This window comes from Callithrix jacchus, chromosome 5, assembly GCF_049354715.1.
Source record: "Callithrix jacchus isolate 240 chromosome 5, calJac240_pri, whole genome shotgun sequence".
In the NCBI taxonomy this organism is placed as follows: domain Eukaryota; kingdom Metazoa; phylum Chordata; class Mammalia; order Primates; family Cebidae; genus Callithrix; species Callithrix jacchus.
The window spans coordinates 144,807,634-144,832,892 of NC_133506.1; the positions used below are offsets into that span (position 1 = coordinate 144,807,634).

At 38.9% G+C, this 25,259-nt stretch overlaps 1 protein-coding gene across 8 annotated transcripts in view; it reads left to right on the forward strand.

Moving 5' to 3' along the window:
• The window catches only part of ATP8A2 (ATPase phospholipid transporting 8A2), a 660,345-nt gene that overhangs the window by 203,559 nt on the left and 431,527 nt on the right, over positions 1 to 25,259 (forward strand). The gene's annotated exons all lie outside the window — the stretch shown is intronic.

The window sequence follows — 25,259 nt, forward strand, 5'->3', positions numbered from 1 at the left end:
AATGATAAAAACAATAATACATTTATATAGTAATAGGATACATATACACTTAATTCTCTGATGTCCCAGTGCCACCACATGAACCCACCCCATCATGGCATAAAAGCCACTGAAGGGACTAGCAGTGTGAGCTGATTTGAGGGTCACCAGTAACCTGTGAAGTGATTTGATATGAAAATATAACCTGAGCATGAGATTTTTATTTGTCAGAGCTTTTAACAAGGGCTTTGTTACTGGCAGGCACCCATGGTACCCTTCCATGCAGTATATTTAACATTTATATTTAGCCAATGCTGGGGCAGTTGGCACGGTTAATTACACTTTTAAAGGGAGGCAATAAAGTAGAGAGGCTTCTATACTTAATTTCCCTCCCCCCCGCCATGGCTAGAACACAACCACAGTGTCTGTACTTGAGGCTCCCTTTTTTCTGATGATTTTCTGATTCAAAGGTATCTACAACCTTGAAAAAAGCCTCTTTTTTTCTGGTGGTAACTCAGAAATGAGTCTCAGTTTTCCCCTTATATCAGATGTTCTCTGGAGTTCAAGAGATGGACTTTTAACTCTATGTACACATAAAACTTGCAGCACACATTGAGACGTCTGGTTTATCTAGACCAAAGAGTGGTTTCTGATGTTAAACTGAGAAGGTTTTATGGATGTGTACCTGATTCGCCTTGGTTTAACCTCCTAAGTATGATTCTTCTGGCCAGGCGTGGTGGTTCACGCCTATAATCCCAGCACTTTGGGAGGCTGAGGCGGGTGGATCACAAGGTCAAGAGATCAAGACCATACTGGTCAACAAGGTGAAACCCCATCTCTACTAAAAATACAAAAATTAGCTGGGCATGGTGGTGCACACCTGTAATCCCAGCTACTCGGGAGGCTGAGGCAGGAGAATTGCTTGAACTCAGGAGGCGGAGGTTGTGGTTAGCCGAGATCGTGCTATTGCACTCCGGCCTGGGTAACAACAGCAAAACTTCATCTCAAAAAAAAAAAAAAAAAGAAAAAAAAAGAATGATTCTTCTATAACCACTTTGAACTTCATCTTTTAGTATAATTACTGTAATATATATTCAGTATCTACTGAGCAGAGGTGCACTTTCTATGTACTTTTTTGTTCATTATTCAAAAGGGCACTCCATATTTCTGACTAGTGTCTACTGAGGAAGTTCCCCTCCTTCGTTGTCCTCTCCTCCCATTCATTCTCTAGTTGGGTTAAAGTCATTCCTATTCTCATTAAAATTGCATTTGGTGGTGGTGAGGGGGATAAAAGCAGCATCCTAGGGCAATAAATTAGATATACAGTAGAGCTCTCGTGGAGCTCCCAAGTTGAGCTTTTAAGGTCTCAGGGCTCCAGTGATGATGCAGACAAGAAAGGCACACAGAAAATGGCCCAACAATTAGAAGCATTTGGCTTGACTTCTCTCTATTTCATTTTTCATATAAGTGTGAGGGGATAAGGGGCTTACCTCAAACATCCAGACCTGGACCCAATCACTTTCAGCAAACCAGTAAGTATGGCCAGGTTCAGACTCCAAATATTGTAAACAATTAGGATTCATCTCTGTGTTTTGAGTTTTTCATATGCTGCAAAAATAACTTCTAAGCTCCATAATATAGATGAGATCAGTGGTCTTTGAAACAAAGGAGTTGATAGTGTGCACCCCAGGGGAACACTAGATGATATATTAAAATGCAGGGAAAAAGTTGTGATTTCCTATTTTTTCAGCTAAAAAAAGTATTTCAAGGTTAGCTTTATTGATAATACGTAAGGATTGCCACTGGTACCTCCCATTTTTTTTCCTGGCACGCTGACCAGATATTGGTTTGAGAGGAATGGGTAGGAGGAGAGAGGTGTGGCATTTCAAGTGAGAAAGGTTGTTACTGGGACTCTCACTTTTTTGTTTGCCTTTAGCCAATTGTGAAATACTGTCATTCATGTGTACTGATTAAATGGACTTGTGGACTAGAGTTAGTTTTCATTAAAATGACCCTCACAGATGCTAACTTAACAGAATTCTCTTTTTTCAAAAAAGTGAATTGAGGATAACAATATTGTAGGCAGAAGCTGCAATGATTTGGCTTTGCTCAATGTGTGTGCCACTTCTAGCTCTTCTCAGCTACTTGATAGTTAAAACAGTGATCTGATCTGACAGATTAAGCAAGTTTCAAAATTATTCACAAGATTATCATCATTAAGCATGAAAATGTATATGATATCTTGAAATATTAGCTGTGGTCATATGAAATGGTAGGAATTAATGAGACTTTAAAAACTAAGAATCTTGAGTAAGAGAATAAAAATCTACAACTCTACCAGCAGTTTATTTTTTAAAGAATGTTGTAATCTAATCATTCACTCTAAAATTTCACAAAATCTACTGTAATGTAGTGAATGATAAATGTCTTTGGTATTTGTTAGTAAAGGACAAAAAGTGCTGAGCCACTTGGAGAGCATTTGGTTTTCCTGCTGCAATAATATAGAGAACACAGTGTAGCAACAATTAAGTTGAATATGGGTAGAAGACCTACACAAAACCTTGCCAGGGTGTGTGTGTGTGTGTGTGTGTGTGTGTGTGTTTCTTTTAATCTTTTATGTGTATAGGTTATTGGAAAACAGGTGGTATTTGCTTGCATAAGTAAGTTCTTTAGTGGTGACCTGTGAGATTTTGGTGCACCCATCACCTGAGCAGTATACACTGCACACAGTTTGTAGTCTTATCCCTCACCTCCTTCCCATCCTTTCCCCAAGTCCCCCAAGTCCATTGTGTTATTCTTATGCCTTTGCATCCTCATAGTTTAGCTCCCACTTATGAGTGAGCACATACAATATTTGGTTTTCCATTCCTGAGTTACTTCACTTAGAATAATAGTCTCCAATCTCATCCAGGTCACTGTGGGAATGCAAACTATTACAACCACTATGGAAAACAGTGTAGAGGGTCCTTAAAGAACTAAAAGTAGAACTGACATTTGATCCAGGAATCCCAGTGCTGGGTATCTACCCAGAGGAAAAGAAGTCATTATACAAAAAAGATACTTGCACACACATGTTTATAGCAGCACAATTCACAGTTGCAAAAACGTGGAACCAACCCAAATGTCCATCAAACAATGAGTAGGTAAATAAACTATGGTATATATATATATATATATATATATGATGGAATACTAATCTGCCATAAAAAGGAATTAATTACTGGCACGTGCCAAGGTTTCTAATAAACAAGTAATTGAAGAAATTGTGACACATAAGACATTTACTACATATTTGGTTAAAAGTGTGGCTGTTTCTAATGTGTTTCAACTTATGGAATAAGCAAAAGGTTATTGTTTTTGAGGAGCCACCGAAAGAAAGATATACTGGCAAAGATGTGTTTGCTCAGAGCAAAGCATTAATTCTTTAACACAAAAGGTTTTATGAAATAAGTGTGGACAATCACTGATGGAATGGCTACTGAGGAATGAAAATGGAATTAGATAAAATTCATTAATGATGCCTGTGGCAGAGACTACATTTCCCAGCATCCCTGTGGATGGGTGTGTCTGTGGGATTAAATTCTCATTGGTGGAATGTGAGCAGCAGTGAGGTACTAGAAGGAAATCTCTTGCCCTGGTTCCTCAGCTCTTCCCATTTTGCTGGCTGGAAATGGTGTAAGGCTGGAGCTACCTTGGGGGCTGTTGATTGGGCACATCAGAGTTGCTCCCCTAGATTAGGACCCTAGATGACTCTGGGAAACAGAATCTGCAGATTCCCTCTGGAATATTTTTCTGAGAAAAGGTTATATAGTTTGAACTGTTGCATAGGGAGTAGTCTCTTTATTTATCCTTACACTACTAATAGTACAGAACCTGATATTAAAAGTAGGGTCAATACAGGCTCTCCCCGCATGACACAGTGCAGGGCTGTTCTCAGAGAGCGAGTAGGACAGTCTGATGCTGCTGGCAAAGGAGAGCTAATGGGATTTGAAGGTCAGGTGATTTGGATTCATTCAGACCAATACATGTGTCCTCATTCAGGTTTTTAAAGTCCCACTCTTTTCCATCAGGGCCCTAACTTCCATGGAAGAGGCCTGGTTAGTCTATGACTGCAACATTCATTGAATCATGCAACCCACAGAATTAGCTTTTCAGGCTGCATATGTCAGGCTGCTATGAGAGAAGTTCTCTTAGTCTGCCATAGAGACTCTCTTGTCTTCTGACTTTGTCTTGACCTCTGATTTTGCAATTGTCATTCTTTAAGCTTCCCAGTGCAGTGAGAAGTGGCTGACCTATCCTTAATCTTGTATTCTTTCTGCCCTAATGGTATATTTCAACAACTGCATGACCTGCCACAGACTTGGCTTTAATAGACAGTTCTTACAAATCGATCACAGGTAATGATTTAAAGTCAACTCTATTGAGATATAGTTTATATACATACAATTAAATGTACCCATTTTAAGTGTACATGATTATGTGTTTCTACAAATATATATATGCATGTAATTACCACCCAATTTAAAATAATGAGCATTTTCATGATCTCAGAAAGTTCCAGCCCTCCATATCCCCAGGCAACCACGGACCTTCTTTCTAACACAGTAGATTAATTGTGCTTGCTTAGAATTTCATATGAAGGCTCTCTTTTTGTCTGGCTTCTTTCATTCGACACAATTATTTTGATACTCATCCATGTTGCTGTGTTTATCATCCATTCATTCCGTTTTTTTTCTGGGCATTTTATTTTATGGATATTCCACAATTGTTTGTTCATTCAACTGTCGCAGGACATTTTAATTATTTTCAGTTTGAGGTTATTATGAATAAAGCTGCTATGAGAGTTTTTGTACAAGTTTTGGTGGACATCTGTTTTTGTTTCTCCTGGATAAATACCTAGGAGTAAAATTCTTAGGTTAGAGGGAAGATACATGTTTAGCTTTATAAGAAATTGCCACATAATTTTCATTTTTCACTCCCACTAGTACTATTTGAGAGTTCTCATGTTTGCATATCTTCACCAGTATTTGGTATTGTCAGCATTTTAATTTTAGTCATTCTAGTGTGTATTATTGATAATGTCTCATGAGACTTTAAGTTATATTTACCTGATGACTAATCATGTTGATTTTCTTGTGCTTATCGGTCATTTAAAAGTCTTCCTTTGTTGAAGTTTCTGTCAAACTTTTGTCCATTTTAAAAATTGGGTTTTATGCTATTAAAAATACTGAATTCTAGGAGTTTTTAAAAATATAATTTGGATGTAAACCTTGTTTCTTAGATGTCTGTGGCAGATTTTTTTTTTAATCCAGTCTTTGTCTAGCCTATCCATTTTCTTACCAGTGTTAGGGAAAATAGACCCTCGGGTGACCTCCAATACTTCCTGCCTCCTGGCGTTCACACCTTTGCCTAATTCCCTTCCCTTAGTGTGTGTGGAACCTGTGACTTAATTTTAACCAGTAGAATACAGCAAAGATAATGGAATGTCACTCCCTTGCATGATATAAGAGTCCATCTTAGCAGACTGGAGTGAGAGACTTTTCTCCATTGATGGCTTTAATAAGTAAGTTACTGTGTTGTGAGAAGGGCTATGCAGAGGGCCATGTGGCAAGAAATTGCAGACAGCCTCTAGGAATTGAGCGTGGCCAAGCCTACAGCCAGCAAGAAAATGGAGACCTCAGTCCGACAATCACAAGGAGGTGAATCCTGCCAACAACCAAGTGAGATCCCAACTTGGCCAAAACCTTGATTACAGCCTCATGAGGTCCTGAGCAGCAGATTTAGCTAAGCCGTGTATGGATTTCCTGTCAGAAATTGAGATTATATATGCGTGTGGTGTTCTACGTTGCTAAATTTGTGTTATGTTTCGTAACAGTAGAAGAGTAGTATAAACATCTTTTGAAGAGCAGAGTTTTTTTTTTTATTTTGTTGAAGTCCAAACTTCTTTTTCATTTTCTTCTTCTTTTCCTATGATTAGAGCTTTGGTGCTCTAAGAAATATGTAATTACTCTCAAGACTTGGGAGAGTACCTCCTGTGTTTTCTTCCAGGAGTCCTACAGTTTTAGCTTGTAAGTTGAAGTCTGTGATCCTTTATTGTGCATGGTATGAGGTAGGGATTGAGTTCCAGTTTATATCCCACATTGATATCTAGTGTTTCCAGCATCATTTGTGAAAAATACTATTATTTCCTCATTGAGATACCTGTACTTTTGTTGGAAATCGATTGAGCATGTTTGTGACTCTTTTCCTCAACCCTCTAGTTTATTCCATTTGTGCATGCATCCTTCTTTGGGCCCAATTCCACATTGTCTTCAGTGTGATAGCATTATACCAAGTCTCGAGATTCTCCAACTCTATTTTTTTTTAAGATTGCTTTTGTCATTCCAGGATCTTTACATTTCTGTATACATTTTAGAATCAGGCTATAAATTCCTCCAGAAAGCCTGTTGGAATTTTTATGGAGATTTCCCCCAAATTTATGTATGGATTGTATGCAATTTGACCCTTTAATGGGATTGGTATTTGCATTCTATGAATGTGGGATATCTCTCATTTACTTAGGTCTTTTAAAATTACTCTCAGCAGTATTTTGTAGTTTTCAGTGTATAGGCCTTGTGCATATTAAATTTGTTATTTCTGGTTGTAATAGTTCCTTTTGATTCTTCCATTTCTCTTCATTATATTTATGCATTCCCTTTAATCCTTCAATATTGTTATGATTGCTCATTTAAATTCCTCCTCGCTAATTCCACTTCTTTGTCATTTATGGATCTGCTTCTATTTGCTTACTTCTCTTTGTTATAGGTCACATTTTTCTGTTATTTCACATGTCTAGTAATGTTTTTTATTGCACTTTAGGTTTTGGGGTACATGTGAAGAACATGCAAGATTGTTGTATAGGTACACACATGGCAGTGTGATTTGCTGCCTTCCTCCTCTTCACCTATATCTGGCATTTCTCCCCATGCTATCTCTCCCCAGCTCCACACCCCGCACTGTCCCACCCCTATTCCCCGCCCCCCACAACAGACCCCAGTGTGTGATGCTCCCCTCCCTGTGTCCATTTGTTCTCATTGTTGAGCACCCACCTATGAGTGAGAACATGTGGTGTTTGATTTTCTGTCAGTTTGCTGAGAATGATGGTCTCCAGGTTCATCCATGAACAAAGGACACAAACTCATTGTTTTTGATGGCTGCATAATATTCCATGGTGTCTATGTGCCACATTTTCCCTGTCCAGTCTATCATCGATGGGCATTTGGGTTGGTTCCAGGTTGTTGCTATTGTAAACTGTGCTGCAATGAACGTTCATGTGCATGTGTCCTTATAGTAGAATGATTTCTAATCCTTTGGAATATATACCCAGTAATGGGATTGCTGGGTCAAGTGGAATTTCTATGCCTAGGTCCTTGAAGAATCGCCTATTGGTGGGAAGGTAAGTTTGTTCAACCATTGTGGCAATTTTTTTTTATTGTATGATGGTTATTGTTAATAGTTTGTGGCTAAGTGTCTAGATTCTGTTGTTTTCTTTTAAGGAGTATTGCGTTTTAGCAAGTAGTTACTTGTGAGTTTATAGTAGCCTTTACTCTAGAACTACTGCAGCTTCCCTGCCAAGTTACAACCCATTGGTACTGCTGCCTAAGACCCAAGCTGCTCACTATAGTTTTTCCACTGAGAATGGTTGGAACTTAAATACTTCCAATTGCGTGTGAGCCCTGGGATGTTTTTTGAAATTTACGGCACTAATAGTTCTTTATATATACATATATATGAAAAAACATATGTAATTGTTTTAGGGTTTTTCCCCCAAATCTCAAGTTATGTTTCTGTATAGGTGCACAAATTAGCATTTGCTTAAAGACCCAAGGGGGATCCTTACAGATGCTCGAGTTCTTTTTCTGTGCAGTTCCTTCTCTCCCACATGCTGCTCTGCAGTTCCTAGGCACCCAGCATTATCTGTCTCCTCATAACAGTGAGAACATCATCTTCTGGGTTCCTCTTCCCTGAATCACAATTTGGAAAGTACCTCCAGCCAGAAAGCTTCAGCTGTCATTGACTCACCTCATGAACTGCTCTTCTTCTGAAGATGGTCATCCTGTGTTGCCTGTTATCCAGTGTCTGAAACTGTGTTTCATACACTTTCCCAGTTTTCTGGCTGTTTACAAGTCTCGTATATTAGTTACTTTATCACGCCTAGAGGCAGAATGTGAGTAATCCACTGTACCTCTGTCTTTGATAAATATCAATTTCCAGTTTAAAGACCTGTATCACTTGGGTTTTTCTTTTGTAATAATTTGCTGTCCCTAGAGTGTGGCCAGTTGTCTCTGATTTTGAGAACTCCAGGGAAACTTAGCTAGATCAGGAGGAAAGGATACCAGAATATTACATCTGTTTTCACCTCTGGGTTCCAGAAAAGAGGCAGGATGATGACTGTGAAGGCAAAGAAAGCAGACCATAAATGATCATTTCAGTAGCTATTTTGTTCCTCTTGCCATGACAGCTAATACCTTTTTTCCACTGATGATTAGGTCATCAGTGCCTTCAAACCAAAGCAAAAGATATAATTCATGCCAGTTTTTCACCTTTGGAATATTTCTTAGAACTACTTCTGATGCCAATTATAGGAACAGTTAGAGTTCCATGCAAGAAATGGTGACTCTCAAGTTCTGCTTCAGGAGACAAAAACCACATCTGGTATCTGAACAGAGTGGTTTCACGGTTAAGAATTGTTAATTAAGTATAGAGTTTGCTAACTAGGTAACTAAAAGTACAGTAAGAAAACTCTAGGGCAGGCATTGGCAAAGTACAACCCTCAGGAGAAATCTGACCCAACATCTTTTTCTGCAAATAAAGTTTCATTGAACACTGATACCCCCAAGGCTAAGTTGAAGAAGTGATTGTCAAGGGAATTGCAAGCAGACAGGAGGCAAACAAGAAAGAGCATGTTTCTTTCTTTGTCTCCAGACTTGGAGTCTCTTGTTCCCTCTCTGCCTGTCTCCCTGCTGGCAGGACCTAGAAGGGAGCCACCTGCAAGTGAGAAGTATGGTTGGTAGAGTTCCCACTCCAGTAGCACAGACTGAATTCAGAAAGGAGGGTGGACACTGAGAGATGTTAACAGCTGGCACAGAAACTAATTTCAAGTATAAAGACTTAAAATAGGAAATTAGGTGCTTGTGAAATTATTGGGAAAGCGGAAGGAGTGGAAGAAGTCAGCAAGCCCTAGAGAGGCTTCAGGTCCATGCCCCTGCTGCTTTGTTCCTGGAGACAGAGCACTATTGCTGCTGCTCAGGAGACCTCAGGGAGCCACTGCCAGTGTCCCAGCATCCTTACACCTATGAAGCCAGGTCGAGATAGTAGAATGTGGTCTCTGCATGCTCTGTCTCCTCTCTTCCCAATATTAAGCAAATGCATCTTGTTGATAGAATTCACCCAGAATCCTGGTAATAAAGGAGTCTAAGAAATATGGCTTTAAGCCTTCCAGTCCTTGTCATACAGGGAAATACATGGAAGAAGATGGAAACAAATACTGAAGCCAGCAAATCATATGTGACACTGGCTCACCTGTAGGCAGGAAGTGGGAGGACACAGGATACTGCAGGATTGCACGGATGTGGTCGATTCCACAAAAGTCAGACCTTTAACATTCAGTCGAGTCTTTACAGTACTTTGCAATGACCGGTAGAGTGACCATGAACATCTCGTGGACCACACAGAAGTTGACTGTTTGGTTTCTGTTGTTATTCTCATGACAAAGAACAGTTGTCCAGGTTAGAGGTGTTGAAAGAGGTGAAACTCCTGCTCTCTATGCTTAGAAAAGTCTTTGCCCCGTGCTAAACTCTCATAGTAAGTCATAGTTAACTATTTTCATATTTTCTTTTATAACAGTCCAGTTTTCCAGTTTGATCTTTTTTCTGATGACAGTTGGTTTGTGGTAAGCTATCTAAAATATGTTTACAAGGTGTCAGCCCGTGAACACATGTATAATATGCACAGGCATAATGTCATCATTTGTTCCTTCAAGATGAATATGATGTTTTCATGTGAGATATGATGAAGGCCTTTTTTGGCATAGAGTGACCACTTTGAAAAGATATGTTTAGAAATGCTTGTATTGTTTGCTTTGTTGTGTGTTTTGTTTTTTGAGACGGAGTCTCATTCTGTCACCAGGCTGGCATGATCTCAGCTCACTGCAACCTCTGCCTCCTGGGTTCACATGATTCTCCTGCCTCAGCCTCCAGAGTAGGTGGGCATACAGGTGAGCTGGAGGTGCATGCCACCATGACTGGCTAATTTTTGTGTTTTAGTAGAGACAGGGTTTCACCGTGTTGGCCAGGCTGGTCTCAAACTGAACTCAAGTGATCCACCCACCTCTGCCAACCAAAGTGCTGGGATTACAAGTGTGAGCCACTGTGCCCTGCCAGAAATGCTTGTATTGTTAACGTGACTTTTATTATACAAAATATGGGTTACGTATTTTAACCAGAATACTAAGCAGCCTCTCCAGTAACAAAAGCTCATGTCCATTGAGTGCATAGCACTTGATATGAATTACCTCTCTTAACCCTCTTAGCAACTCTGTAAGGCCATGAAATGTTCTGTTTTCAAGGTTATTGCTGAAATTTTAGATAGAAAACTTAATTTTTTCCTACCATCCTGCTAAAAAATTCCTGATACTGTTGCCTACATGTTAAGATCACTTTGTAATTAAAATTGCTTATCAACTTTTTCGTGGTAAGATTGTGGTATACTAGAAATGTTGCTTGAGCAATTTTTTTCTGATTTATTTTTAGGCATATTCAACTAACAATTCTTTTACTCCTTTGAAGGCACTTGCATTTAAAGATCAGAGAGACTATTAGAAAACATTCATTCTTAGGGTTCAGTAGTAAGTGTTATTGAGGAATGTCAGTAGGATGAGGAAACATGGCTGGTCGGGAGAGGAGAAGCTGCTGTGTTGTGTAAGTGGTTAAAGAAATGCTCTCTAATGACCTGACTTTGGAAGTGACTTACAGGGAGGGAGCCTTGGGGTGGTCTGGATAGAAGATGGCACCTCCCACTTTGCCTGGAGCAGTCTCAGTTTGCATTTGCTTTTCTGGCATAGTTTTAAGACTCCCCCTTTTTACTCTCCAAAGTGCCTTGGTTTAGAGGGTAAAATTATATGATCGCTCTATATCTGGAGGAATTGTGTGTCAGGCAGATGGTCCAGCAAATGCAAAGGCCAATGGCCCCCGCTGCATTTGAGCAGTGTGTGGCTGGAGGGGAGAGTGGCAGAGGGAGCCAGAGAGACAGCATGGACTTACCCTGCAGCCGTCTAGGGTATTGTTAGGACATTCTGAGGAAAATGGGTGTCATTGGTGGAATCTGAGAAGAGTGACATTATTTGACTTACCTTTTAAAGGGGTATGTTCTTTGTATCTGTGTATTTGACTTCTCTAGGTCCCTCATGTAATGGTCTTATTGTTCTTTGACATAGTAATTAATACTCTACCATTATAAAGAGTCTTGGCCAGGCATGGTGGTTCACGTCTGTAATCCCAGCACTTTGGGACGCCAGAGTAGGTGGATTGCTTGAGCCCAGGAGTTCAAGACCAGCTTGGGTAATAGGGCGAAACCTTGTTATCTACAGAAAATAACAAAAAAAAATTTAGGCAGGTGCAGTGGTGCATGCCTGTAGTCCCAGCTTAAAAATAAAAAACGGTATGGCTGCTGGAGTAAGCAGAGACAAAAGCTGAAGGGAGGCAAAGGCATGGAGGCAGGGGCCCACCTACTAGCTGGGGGTGCTGATCCAGGCAAAAGATGATGGGGGTGATGGGAGGTGGTGAGATTCTGGGTATATAGTGTTTCGATAGTAAACCTGACAGAGTTTGCTGATGCATTGGATGTGGGACAGAAGAAGGGTCAGACCTGGGTTTGGATCTAAGCAATTGGAAAGATCCAGTTGCCATTTCTGAAATGAGGAAGACCATAGGAGGAACAGGTATGGAAGGGGAATAAGGAATCTTTTTTGGGCATTTTAGGGTTGAGATAACTCTTAGATATCCTGAGGGCAGTTGAATATGTGTGTCTGGGAAATCAGGGGAAAGGTGTAGTATGGAGAAAAATACTTAGGAGTAGTCTGTATAGTGTTTTCAACTCTGTGAGGCTGAATGAGGTCACAGGATTGATAAAAGATAGCAAAGTGGTCTCAAGAATTCAGTTCGAGGTGTGTGGGGTGCTTCATTGTGTAAATGTTTGGGAGAGGAGAGGCAGCAAAGGAGATCAAGAAAATATGGCCACTGAGGTAAGTAGAGAAGCAAGAGAGGTTGGTATTTTGGAAACCAACTAGAACAAAGTCTTTCAAGAAGAAGGAAATGAACTGCTGTATTACATGCTGCTAATGGGTTCAGTGAAATGGGGTCTGAGAAATAATTACTGGATTTAGCCATGTGGAGATCATGGGTGACCTTGTCAGGAGCTATCTGGGGCATTATGGAGATGATTGCTTGATTGGAGTGAGTTCAAGGAATTGGGTGGAGAAGAACTGGAGAAAACAAAGGAAGTTTACAGTGAGTTTTGCTGAAACTTCTTGTAGGTCTTAGGTTAGCATGGTAATGGATTTCCCTATCAGGATGAGCAAATTAATGGGTGGCTTTATTCTTCTGCAATGCATAGTAAACCAGGATTTTTAAAATAATTCAACCAATAAAGTGCATATTCTTACTTTTAACATTTCCTCTGTTTAATTGAAAGTGGTGGATATTTGTTATTAATGGTCTTTAGATAATTATTTGAATCAATTAGAACTTTAAACTTAACATACCAAGCTCTTTATAATTTAAAATTATAATATAATATTAATGGTCTTGAAATAATTATTTAAATCAATCAGAATTTTAATGTACCAAACTTTTTATAATCTAAGAAACATACTTTTGTTTATGCTTTTTACAAAATGAAGGTTGGTAGTATTAGCATTCCTGTATTCTGCTGTAGCTACCTAACAAGTCATTCTTATCCAATGGGTGTGTTTCTGATAGATAGTCCATGTTGTGGAATCTAGCTTTTGGCGGGGGTGGAACTCAGAAATATTTATCCCTCTTTTGTGCCAATGGCACTCTTGAAACCCCCAACTCATAGAGAGAAACAGGCATGCATCATCTGTCAGGGAGCCTGACAGCTCTTGACTTACCACTGTTGGCTTTCTAAGTGAAGAAAATCAGTAATTATGCGGTGCGTCATAAAGGTATATCATGAAAAATGTTTAATGTCAGCAGTGATGATGGTTCCTAGGCTGAGATAACAACCCTACTTTGTCGTGACAATGGAGTCTCAGGGCATTATAAGAGAAAAATTATCATATGAAAGGCTAACATCTGTCAAGTTCCTTCATCAGTGAACTTTATTCTGTGGTCGAGTTTCTAAGTATTGTTCTTCCTATATAAGGTAACATGTAGACCTGGACATGTTTTATTTGGAATGACTTCCATGATGTGTCTAAGACAGAACATTTGATGTAGCTCACTTGATTAATGGGATTATAGCCATCAAGCTTTGTTTTGAGGATAATTTAGGTTTTTTGGCAATCTAATAGTTTTAAACCTCATTTTCCCCCATTTAAAATTACCCTAAATTATTTAATATTGAAAATATATATTAATGAGAAAAAATATTCTCTGGGTAGACTTCCATTACCCAAGGAACTGGAATAAGTAGAAAGATATGGTTTATATCTATTTTTGGCCCTTTTTATTCATAAATAATACAATAACCCTGTGCGTATGCAGTATATATACATATATGCCTGTGTGTATATATGTAGCCATTTTTTAAAAAATGCAACTACACTAGTTAATCTAGTTTTTTCTCTTGTAGCTGAGATTGTATCTCTAGATCAACAAATATGTGGCTGTAGCGTGGTGTTAGAGAACTACTTAGATAACATTGTGTATATTTCTGTGATTTATTTAATTAACCCTTCTCTTACTTTTGGACATTGAGGTTGTTTCTAACCTTGCATGAATAGGAAAAGATCCCATTTTGTTTTCTGCTGTTAATTTTGTTAGAATAAATTCCTAGAAGGCTCCTAGGTCAAGAAAAATATGTCTTTTTGGATGGAGGTGGTCTATATTCACCCATACTTAACATACATATATGCATATAAATCCAAATACTCCTCCTTGCCATCCAGGTAAGTTCTGCCAATTTAACTGTAATTTATTTGTTAGTGAATGAAAAGAGCATACCACAGTTCTGTATGGGTAATATAAATGTTGGAAATGTGGATGTTTTGTCAGTGTTGATTTGTGGAATTAAAGTCCTCTGAATTGAGATTGTATTTAATATATTCTAAAGTTGAGGCTATAGTAGCAAAAATGATAGCTTAATAGATGGCTGCATAGCTCATAACCTGAAACACTGATAGGCTTTCCATTTACATAGCTCTCTCCTGCCTTTCCTATTTGGTGTGCCATAGGAGGTGAACCACGAAAGGTAGTAACTGTTGCTACTGCTGCTTCTGTTTGAATGATTATTTTCTTTTAAATTTTCCAGTCTTGATTATAAGATTTAAGAACATGTTGAAGAATAATAATTCATTGACAGATAAAAACTAAAGCCTACTCTATAAGTTGGAACATGGTTATTATTCCTTAGAGATTAGCTCTCTGCTCTGCTTTCAATAGGGAGGTTCTTGACTTATTAAATTACCACAGTTTCCTTCATCCAGCTGAACGGTTTAGTTCTTCTACTTAAATTTAAATTATAAGTCTACTGGAAAGTATTTTTGTCCAACTGAGCGTATTCATTTGGACTTAACATTACTTTATTCAGGCACTTTTGCCCCATATTACTAGGAAATTGGATGTCAAAATAGTGTGAAACAAAATGATTGCTATACTTAAACACACACACCCACACATTTTCTATAAAGGGTTAGTGAGAAGTGAAAATGTTTTTCTGTGCTATCCATTTTAATAGTTGCTAGTCACATGTGGTTATTATCACTTGAAACAGAACTAGTTTGGTTGAGGAACTATCAATTTTAAGTAATTTAAATTTTAATAGCCACATGTGACTAGTGGCTACTGTACAAGGCAGCAGAGTGTGTATAATTTTCAAAGGTCCCAGACCCTTAGGCCACGGACCAGTACTGGTCCATGGGCTGTTAGGAACTGAGCCGCACAACAGGAGGTGAGTGGCAGGCAAGCTTGCATTATCACCTGAGCTCTACCTCCTATAGATCCGCGGTGGCATTAGATTCTCACAGGAATGCAAATCCTGTTGCGAACTGGGCATGCGAGGGATGTAGGTTACATGCTCCTTATGAAAATCTAACTAATCCCTGATGATCTGAGGTGGAACTGTTTCATCTTGAAACCATCCTCCTCAACCTGTATGTATTAAAATTGTCTTCTACAAAACTGGTCCCTGATGCCAAAACAGTTGGGGACCACTGCTCTAGGACAAGTGCTGGCCGACTCTGGCCACTGTAACAAATCCAGCTCACCACTTGTTTTTATAAAGTTTTATTGAAACATAGCCATGTACACTTACTGACGTACTGTCAAATGATCACTTTAATGTTACAGTGGCAGGGTTGAGTACAGATGCCCCTTGACTCAATGGTTTTATTTCTGGATAAACCCATTGTAAGTTATAAGTTGAAAATAACATAATACTCTGATAAACTGATTGTTAAGTCAAAAAAATCCTAAGTTGAACCATCAAAGTCAGTGACCATTTGTAGTTGCAACACAAACCTCATGGCCCGCAAATCCTGACATATTTACTATCTGGTTCTTTACCAAAAGTTCAGTGACCCCCCTGCCCTGTGTAATCAGATGGAAATTGACCCAATTCCAGTTCCATTGTTTGCTGTAGCTACATTTCTGAAAGTGTTTTTAAAAATGTTAACAAGCATTTTGGGAGAATTGGGATCTACACCTAATTTGAGAAGATGCAGAGTTATAAATAATTAAAAAGATTTCATCCACTACACTTTTGACACAATCTTTAATCCTCTTATTTTGTTATAAATCTTAACAGAGGTTTATATAGAATATCTTGTTAACCAAATATATTTGACTAGTGACTTTCTTTTTTGGTAACTCTTGTTATAAGGGACACAGATTTAGAAATGCTGCTTTTTAAAAATAGTGAATTTTTTACTCTTAATAGATGATAGTAAAATAAGCATAAGAAAGAGATTCCCCTGAGTAGGACAATGGAGAAATGCATTGAATTAGTCTGTTTTGTGTTGCTTGGGTAATTTATCACCAAAGAGGTTTGGCTATGGTTCTGCAGGCTATACAAGAAGCATGGCACCAGCATCAACTCAGCTTTTGGTGAAGGCTTTTGTGCCGTGCAAAAACCTGTAGAGAAGGTCAAAGAGGGAACAGGTATGCAAAGAGGGCCTGAACCTCTTTGCCACGATGAGGGCATCCTGGCTTTATAACAGCCCTCTCTCTCAGGAGCTAATCCATCCCCCAGAACCAATCCTGTGTTGTGTGAGCAAAAACTTACTCATTACCCCTAGAAGGGCCGCAAGCCATTCATGAGGGATCCACCCCCATAACCCAAACACTTCCCAACACCTGCCACAGAGGGGAGCAAGTCTCCACATGAGATTTCAGGTGACAAACCATATCCAAACCATAGGTTGCAGTTTAATTTCTGGGTTTCCATTAAAGCAACGAATATTTGAGCAGTTGTAATAGGTCAGGCAGTTTGCCCAGGTTGTAGACATAGGCTTACATGACAGTATGTTCTCTACTCTCAAGTTTCTGTTTGCGCTGTTATAAATTTGAGCAGTCATCATTAAATCTCAGCTCTACATTTAATTTCTGTTAGTGACAGTTGCCGCAAAGGAAACGTCTAAGGTGCTAAAAGTATATAGTTAGAAAAATGGTTACAAACTTTTTTCTGTAAAGGACTGCATAGTAAATATAGTCTTTGTGTGCCATTTGTTCTCAGTCTCACGTACACAATTCACCTATTGTAATTAGAAAGCAGCTGCAGATGACACACAAACACACATCACATAGACAAATATGTCAGTGTGATTCTGCCATACATACATATATCTGTCCACATTTGCACAATTCTCAAGCACTTTCCAAAAACGATTATTCAAATAATAAAGTATTAACAGAATTTTAGAGAACTGATTTTCATTCAGCTCATGTTCTGTGAGTACTACGCCCGTGTCCAAGACCTTTAAAAGGCAAAACTCTTCTATTCTTGGAAAATTAAAAACCTATACTTACAAATCAGGTGTCAAAGAGGAAATCACCTTGGAAATTAGAAAATACTTAGAACTGAATGATTAAAAAATACCTTTGCATAAAATTCATAGGATATGAATATCCCAAAGAGGGAAATTTTTGTAGCCTTAGTGATAATATTATAAAATAAAAAAGACTTAAAATGAACAAGCTATGCATATAATTTAAGATGTTAATAGAAGAGCAAGAGAAGATCAACAAAACCAATAGTAGATTCTTCAAAAAGACTACTGAGATAGTCTATAAGCAAGGTGGTCACAGAAAAAAAAGCAAAAAGATAAAAATAAACAATTTTAGGATGAGAAAAGAGAAATCACAGGTAGAGCAGTGAGTAGAATAATATGAGAGAGAGTGCAATGAAGAATTAATTTGAAGCCTAGATGGAATGGAAATTACCTAGGAAAAATCCATACCTTTCAAAATCAGGCTTGAAGAAATAGAAAATGTGAATAGATTTGCCACTCTCAAAGGAGTGGCATCATTATGTACAATTTCTCTTAAAGAGAATACCAGAAACCCATGTGACGCTTAGAGTGTAGTTTTGTCAAGCATTAAAAGAAGGCAGAGTTTTATACAGAGTTTTCCAGAAAATAGAAAAACAGTTAACAGTTTTCAGTGTAGTTTGATGCGAGTAAAACCTTTAAGCTAAAACCAGGAGGGGCAGAATGTTAAAGGAAATTACAGGCCAATGCCAGATGTGAACTAGACAAAAAATTTTAATAAAAGATTACAAAATAAATAATGCAAAAAAATACATATGATTAAATTGGACTTAATTTCAGGAGTGTAGCATACATTTTCTTTAGAAAAATCTGTTTTTCCTATACTTCATGTCATTAACAGATAAAAGAAAAAATATATCTTTTTTATGTTTTGCAGATTTATTGAGATATAATTCACATATAAAGGTCACCTAGTTGAGGTGTACAATTCAAAGGTTTTAAGTATATTCAGATAGTTGTATAAACATTATAGTAATCAATTTGGAACATTTTCATCACTGATGAGTTTGTACCACATTATTAATTTATTTTTATTTCAATAGGTTTTTGGGGAGCAGGTGGTGTTTGGTTACATGAATAAGTTATTCAGCAGTGATTTCGGAGATTTTGGTGCACCCATCATCCAAGCAGTGTACACTGTACTCAATGTGTAGTCTTTTATTCCTCACCCTTCTCCCTCCCTTTTCCCCCCATCCCCAAAGTCCATTGTATCATTCTTATGCCTTTGTGTCCTCATAACTTAGCTTCCATTTATGAGTGAGAACATACAATGTTTGGTTTTCTGTTCCCGAGTTACTTCACTTAGACTAATGGTCTTTACATCCATACAGGTTGCCATTATTTCTTTCCTTTCTATGAGTGACTAGTATTCCATGGTGTATGTGTATATAAACAAATAAAGTGAGATATATATGTATATGTATCGCATAAATATACACATATATACAATTCCCATCAAAATGGGAATCACGTATATATGTGATATATATATATATATATATATATATATATATATATATATCACACTTTATCCACTTGTTTATTGATGGACATTTGGGCTGGTTCCATATTTTTGCAATTGTGAATTGTGTAGCGGTAAACATGCATGTGCCAGTATCTTTTTCAAATAATGACTTCTTTTCCTCTGGGTAGATACCCAGTAGTGGGATTGCTATATCAAATTGTAGATCTACTTTTAGTTCTTTAAGGAATCTCCACACTTTTTTCCATAGTGGTTGTACTAGTTTACATTCCCACCAGCAGTGGAAAAGTGTTCTATTTTCACCTCATCCACACCAACATCTATTATTCCTTTTATTAAGGGCATTCTTGCAGAAGTAAGGTGGTATCCCATTGTGGTTTTGATTTGCATTTCCCTGATCATTAGTGATGTTGAGCATTTTTTCGTATGCTTGTTGGCAATTTGTATTTTTTCTTTTTTTTTTTTTTAATTTTTTATTGGATTTTAGGTTTTGGGGTACATGAGCAGAGCATGCAAGACAGTTGCGTAGGTACACACATGGCAGTGTGCTTTGCTTTCCTTCTCCCCTTCACCCACATTTGGCATTTCTCCCCAGGCTATCCCTCCCCAACTCCCCCTCCCACTGGCCCTCCCCTTTTCCCCCCAATAGACCCCAGTGTTTAGTACGCCCCTTTCTGTGTCCATGTGTTCTCATTTTTCATCACCCGCCTATGAGTGAGAATATGCGGTGTTTCATTTTCTGTTCTTGTGTCAGTTTGCTGAGGATGACGTTCTCCAGATTCATCCATGTCCCTACAAGCGACACAAACTCATCATTTCTGATTGCTGCATAATATTCCATGGTGTATATGTGCCACATTTTTCCAATCCAGTCTATTATCAATGGGCATTTGGGTTGATTCCAGGTCTTTGCTATTGTAAACAGTGCTGCAATGAACATTCGTGTACATGTGTCCTTATAGTAGAACGATTTATAGTCTTTTGGATATATACCCAGTAATGGGATTGCTGGGTCAAATGGAATTTTGAGAATCATCTATTCATGTCCTTAGCCCACTTTTTGATGGGACTGTTGGTTTTTTTCTTGTGGATTTGTTTGAGTTCCTTGCAGATTCTGGGTATTAGTCCTTTATTGAATGCACAGATTGCAAAGATTTTCTTCTGTTCTGAGGGTTGTGTGTTTACTTTGCTGGTTGTTTCTTCTGCTGTGCAGAAGCTTTTTTGTTTAATTAAATTTCATCTGTTTATCTTCGTTTCTGTTGCATTTACTTTTGGGTTCTTGGTTACGAAGTCTTTGCCTAAGGCAATGTCTACAGGGGTTTTTCCAATGTTTTTTCTTCTTAAATTTTTTTCTTTTGGTCTCTTTTCCTCTGCAAAGGGATTTTTTCCAATGTTATCTTCTGGAATTTTTATGGTTTCAGGTTTTAATTTTAAGTCTTTGATCCATCCTTAGTTGATTTTTGTATAAGGTGAGAGATGAGAATCTGGTTTCATTCTACATGTGGCTTGCCAATTATCCCAGCATCATTTGTTGAAAAGGGCATCCTTTTCCCACTTTATGTTTTTCTTTGCTTTGATGAGGATGGGTTGTCTGTAAGTATTTGACTTTATTTCTGGGTTCTCTATTCTGTTTCATTGGTCGTTGTGCCTATTTTTATACCAGTACCATGCTGTTTTGGTAACTATGGCCTTATAGTATAGTTTGAAGTCAGATAAGTGTGCCAGAAGTGTGTCCTTCATTTCCAGAGGTTGTGATTGTTTTTTATTTATGTTGTCTATTACTCTGGGGACTTTCCTGTCCATATGCTGTAATATTTTCAAAATTTCTTTAAGTTGATGTTCACCTTTTTCTGGTGCCTCCTTGAGTAGCTTAATAAGCAACCTTCTGAATTTTTTTTCTGGCAATTGAGGATTTATTCTTGGTTTGGATCCATTGCTATGAGCTAGTGTGATCTTTTGGAGGTGTTAAACAACTTTGTTTTGTCATATTACCAGAATTGTTTTTCTGGTTCCTTTTTATGAGGGCACATTATGTCAGAGGGAAGATCTGGGGCTCAAGGGCTGCTGTTCAGATTCTTTTGTCCCATGGGGTGCTCCCTTGATGTGGTGCTCTCCCCCTTTTCCTAGGGATGGGGATTCCTGACAGCTGAACTGCAGTGATTATTATTTCTCTTCTGGATCTAGCCACCCAGAAGAGCTGCCTTTCTCTGGGCTGATACTGGGGAGTGTCTACAAAGAGTCTGTGATGTAGACCGTCTGTAGGTCTCTCAGCCATGGATACCAGCACCTGCTTTGTTGGAGGTAGCAAAGGAGTGAAGTAGACTCTGTGAGATTACTTGGTTGTACTTTTGTTTAGTGTGCTGGTTGGCCTCCAGCCAGGAGATGGCACTTTCAAGAGAGCATCAGCTGTGGTGGTATAGGAGGATACAGGCCTGCCCTAGGGTCACCTGGATAAGTATTGGGGTTTCTTAGGCAGTGGGCAGGGCCATAGAGCTCCAAAGAGATTATGTCCTTTGTCTTTGGCTACCGGGGTGCATAGAGAAAGACCATCATGTGGGGGCAGGGTTAGGTGTGTCTGAGCTCAAGTCCTTGGGCAGGGCTAGCTGCAGCTGCTGTGGCAGATGGAGGTGTAGTTCTCAGGCCAATGGAGTTATGTTCCCAGGGGGATTATGGCTGTCTCTGCTATGTTATGCAGGTTGCCAGGGAAGTTGGGGAATGCTGGCAGTTACAGGCTTCACCCAGCTCAGCTCCCATGAAGCCCAAAAGGCCAGTCTCATTCTTACAATGTCCTCCCCAAACAGCACTGAGTTTCTTTCCAGGCAGTGGGTGAACAGGGCTGAGAACTTGCTCCAGGCTACTAGCCTCCCACTGAGAAAGCAAGCAGGGCTTTCAGGTTTCACACCTCCCCACCTGCCATGGCTTCTGTGCTCTTCTCTGCACTCCTCAGTCAACTCCTGCCCTGGGTTCTGTTCAAGAAACTTCTGGTTTACTTGAAATTATTACCAAGTTCAGCTGGAGGTCTTTTCCCTGTGGTCTTTCCCCAATTCCACTGGCAGCCCTCGCCAAGGATTCCTCTGAGACAAAACCAGAAATACGTTCTCTGGGGACTGAGAGATTCCACAGGACTCTTCCCATTTCTTCCTATACCTGTGTATTTTGCTCAGCTGTCTAAATTTGTCTCAGCTCCAGGTATGGTCAAATCCTCCTCCCGCAATCCAGACCTCCAGGTTCCCCTGTGGTCCAGGGGCAGATAATTCCCCTTTCACACTTCCACACTTTGGGTACTCACAGTTTTTCAGCTTTCTTTCAAAGCCTGCAGCAGTAATCTACTCCCTTCAGAGGGTCTGTGTATTCTCTTGACTTTCCTGGTATGTTCCTGTGGTAGTTCACAATATGAATCTCCACATGTTGCTGTTTGTCCAAGTAGGAGCTGAAACTTAGTTCTGCCTTCTAGCTACCATTTTCTCCTGTATTCCAATTATCTTATATATACAGACCAGAAAACTCCCAAATAGCATTCATTTATCACAACCACCCCCAATAACAAACTTTCAATGCTGAAATTGAACTTTCTGAAACTGACAAGGTATCAAATCCATGCCACCCACCATCCTTCCAGTCCTTCTTTCCAGATGCATAAATATGAATCTTTTCCTTATTTTTATCCTTCAGTATCCACTTAATCTTTTTTCTTTTTGAGATAGAGTGTGGCTCTTGTCACCCAGGTTGGAGTGTGTGATCTCAGCTCACTGCAACCTCTGTCTCCCGGATTCAAGCGATTCTGCTGCCTCAGCCTCCCAAGTAGCTGGGCTTACAGGCACCTGCCACTATGCCCAAATAATTTTGTTATTTTTAATAGAAATAGGGTTTTACCATGTTGGCCAGGCTGGTCTCAAGCTCCCTACCTCAGGTGATTTGCCAGCCTCAGCCTTCCAAAGTGCTGGGATTACAGGTGTGAACCATGACCACTTAATTTTCAAGAGTAGTATTTGGTACTGATTAGCTTGTCAGATTCTCCAAGTCCCTAATAATTTCCTATTTGGGAACTAGAGAGGAGATGAGTCTTCTAGAATGCTTTAATTTTAGGAACATTCATTTTCTTTTTCTGAGTCATGAGCACCAGGGTTCACCCTAAAATATTAGCCAGATCTCATAGGCTGAATTAGGTCACAGGGTTCAAAGTGCTGTGCAGACTGGTACATGTGTCTCCCATTGAATATAATAACAGCCCTTTGACATGTGTGGCAGCTGCTGCCAGAGTCTCCAGCCAGGATCTGGGCTAGAGGGTGGTATGTGTGTAATTTAAGTAATAACATAAAGATTAAATATGTAATTGGAAATGATTTCACAGAATAAAACTGAAGCCTGGTGTATCTTGAAAAGGAAATTATTGCAGACATGTAAATAGCTTACTGTACAGTTTAATTACAGTTTTAGTAGCAGACAAGACTCAATTGATAAGTCCCCACAAGGAGAGTCAAGTAGGTCTGAAATCCCCATTGCACTTGCATGGAATCAACAAAGGCTAAAATGCCAAACTGAATGCAATCTTGGTTCATTTCCTTAAAGTTAATTGTTTTGACTATAATCATAAGTTAGTATTTAATGGCCATACACACTTTCTTTATCATTTTCTAAGAGATTAATTTGAAGGGCTTTGTGTTGTTATTTATGTGGCATGTACAGGAAAGCTAGATATTAGATTGTAGTTTTAGGGGGTGATTATTTTTATAACTCAGTTTATTTAAATGTTAGGTTTTGTCATTTCATTGAATCCATGAGTTATAATCAGTATTCATTATTTCAGTACCCTCTGAGAAATGAGAGGATAGTTTTGTGAGTAGAAAATGATTTGAAGAGTTGGGCAGAATAAAATGAAAACTGATCCATCTGACAGAACTCTTAAGCGGTATGAGACAAGGACTAGATACTGGCCTCACTAACTCCATTCTTGGTGTTCCCTTGACTTTGCTGTTTGTTGTTGTTTCATGTTAGAATTTCTTGAATTTATTAATTTTTGTTACAGTCCCATCATGAAATTTACTGAATTATTTAGATTTAAATTGTTTTCCACGGTATTTCTTTATTAATGCAGAATTTGACAAATTCACCCAGCTCTGGGGAGACTATTTTAAGAAACACCCTCTTCTCCTTCCTTTTTCATCTGACCATCCCCCCATCAATCATAATATTTACACCTAAAATCTTATGAGTGGAGACAATATAGAAATTAGTTATTGATGTGTCAGTTATGTGAAAGTTCCCAACATAGAAGCAGGCTACATATATGAAATCAGTGTTAGAATTCATGGCTAGGTACCCACAGTGTAAAATCGTACTTAGGAACTGAAAGACCGTGAGTGTGAATGGATATTTAGGTGGCAATTGGAAAGATTTCCCAGTATTCTCGAGAACATAAGCTATTTGACCTATTTGACATAAGTCTTATGCTTCCTTTTACTTAGATTTCTGGTTTTGCTTTCTTTTGGTACATTGCTGATATTGCTCTACAGTGGTCTTTAGTAATTTTTTAAGACTTAAAATAGAATGGAAAGATTGAGTGACCTGCTGACGAGGTAACTGGACCAGAATTGATTAAGATCACATGTTTATAAATGTGAGGGAGGGTCTGAGTAGGAGGACTTGGGAAATATGTGGGGCAGCGTGGAAAGGGAAGACGTGGAAATGATATTGATACAGATGGTTCTTCATGTAGGGTGTCGTCACTGCCCTGAGACTCCTTATTGTTATGTGGAAAGATTTGTCATTTAGGGAGCAGCTCAGAGGCAGCACACAATGGCCCTCCTGTGGGTAGGATGTTGGCTAGCCTTGTGTTTACCTTAGTGAAGACCCATGTTTAAACATCTCATTAGCAAATTTGTCTGTTTTAGGCTTTGGAGCAGTGAAGAATTCTATTAATGGCAGTAAACATTTATTTTTTTATAAAAGAAACCCAATTATGTCCCTCTTTTAAAGTTCTAATAGTTAGATTTTTTTTTTTTGTCCAGCAGGATTCCTATGTAGGATAGGGAGATTTCATGCTGCTGGCAGTAAGATGATGCTTAGTAGTAGCTGATGCCTTAAGACTTTGCAGGGTCAGATGGAATAGCATAGTTCTGGGCTACATCCAACATGCGTTTCATTCTGTTCTTGGATGATGGGAAAGAGCTTACTCTATCTGTTTCTTAGCATTGAAATGAAAGAACACCCAATTATCAGAGGGACAGCAAAGTGGTTAAATGCTTGAATGTTGATTTCTGTTTTCCAGTCATGGTAGGCTAGGTTACCCTGACCACCCCTCCTACTGAAAATAAGTAAGATTGTTCAATAATATCATTAAAAATATATTTTTCAAGCATTGAAGAAAGGAGAGTAGGGGATTTTCAGGTGAACTGAAGGAGAGCGGCAACCCAGAGGGGAGAGGGGCCATGGACGCTGAAGCATCTTGCGTGGAGGCTTTTCAGGGAGTGGAGGACCGATCCACAGCCTAGGGAGCTTCCTCACATTAAACTGGGGCCTTGCAGGTCCATACTT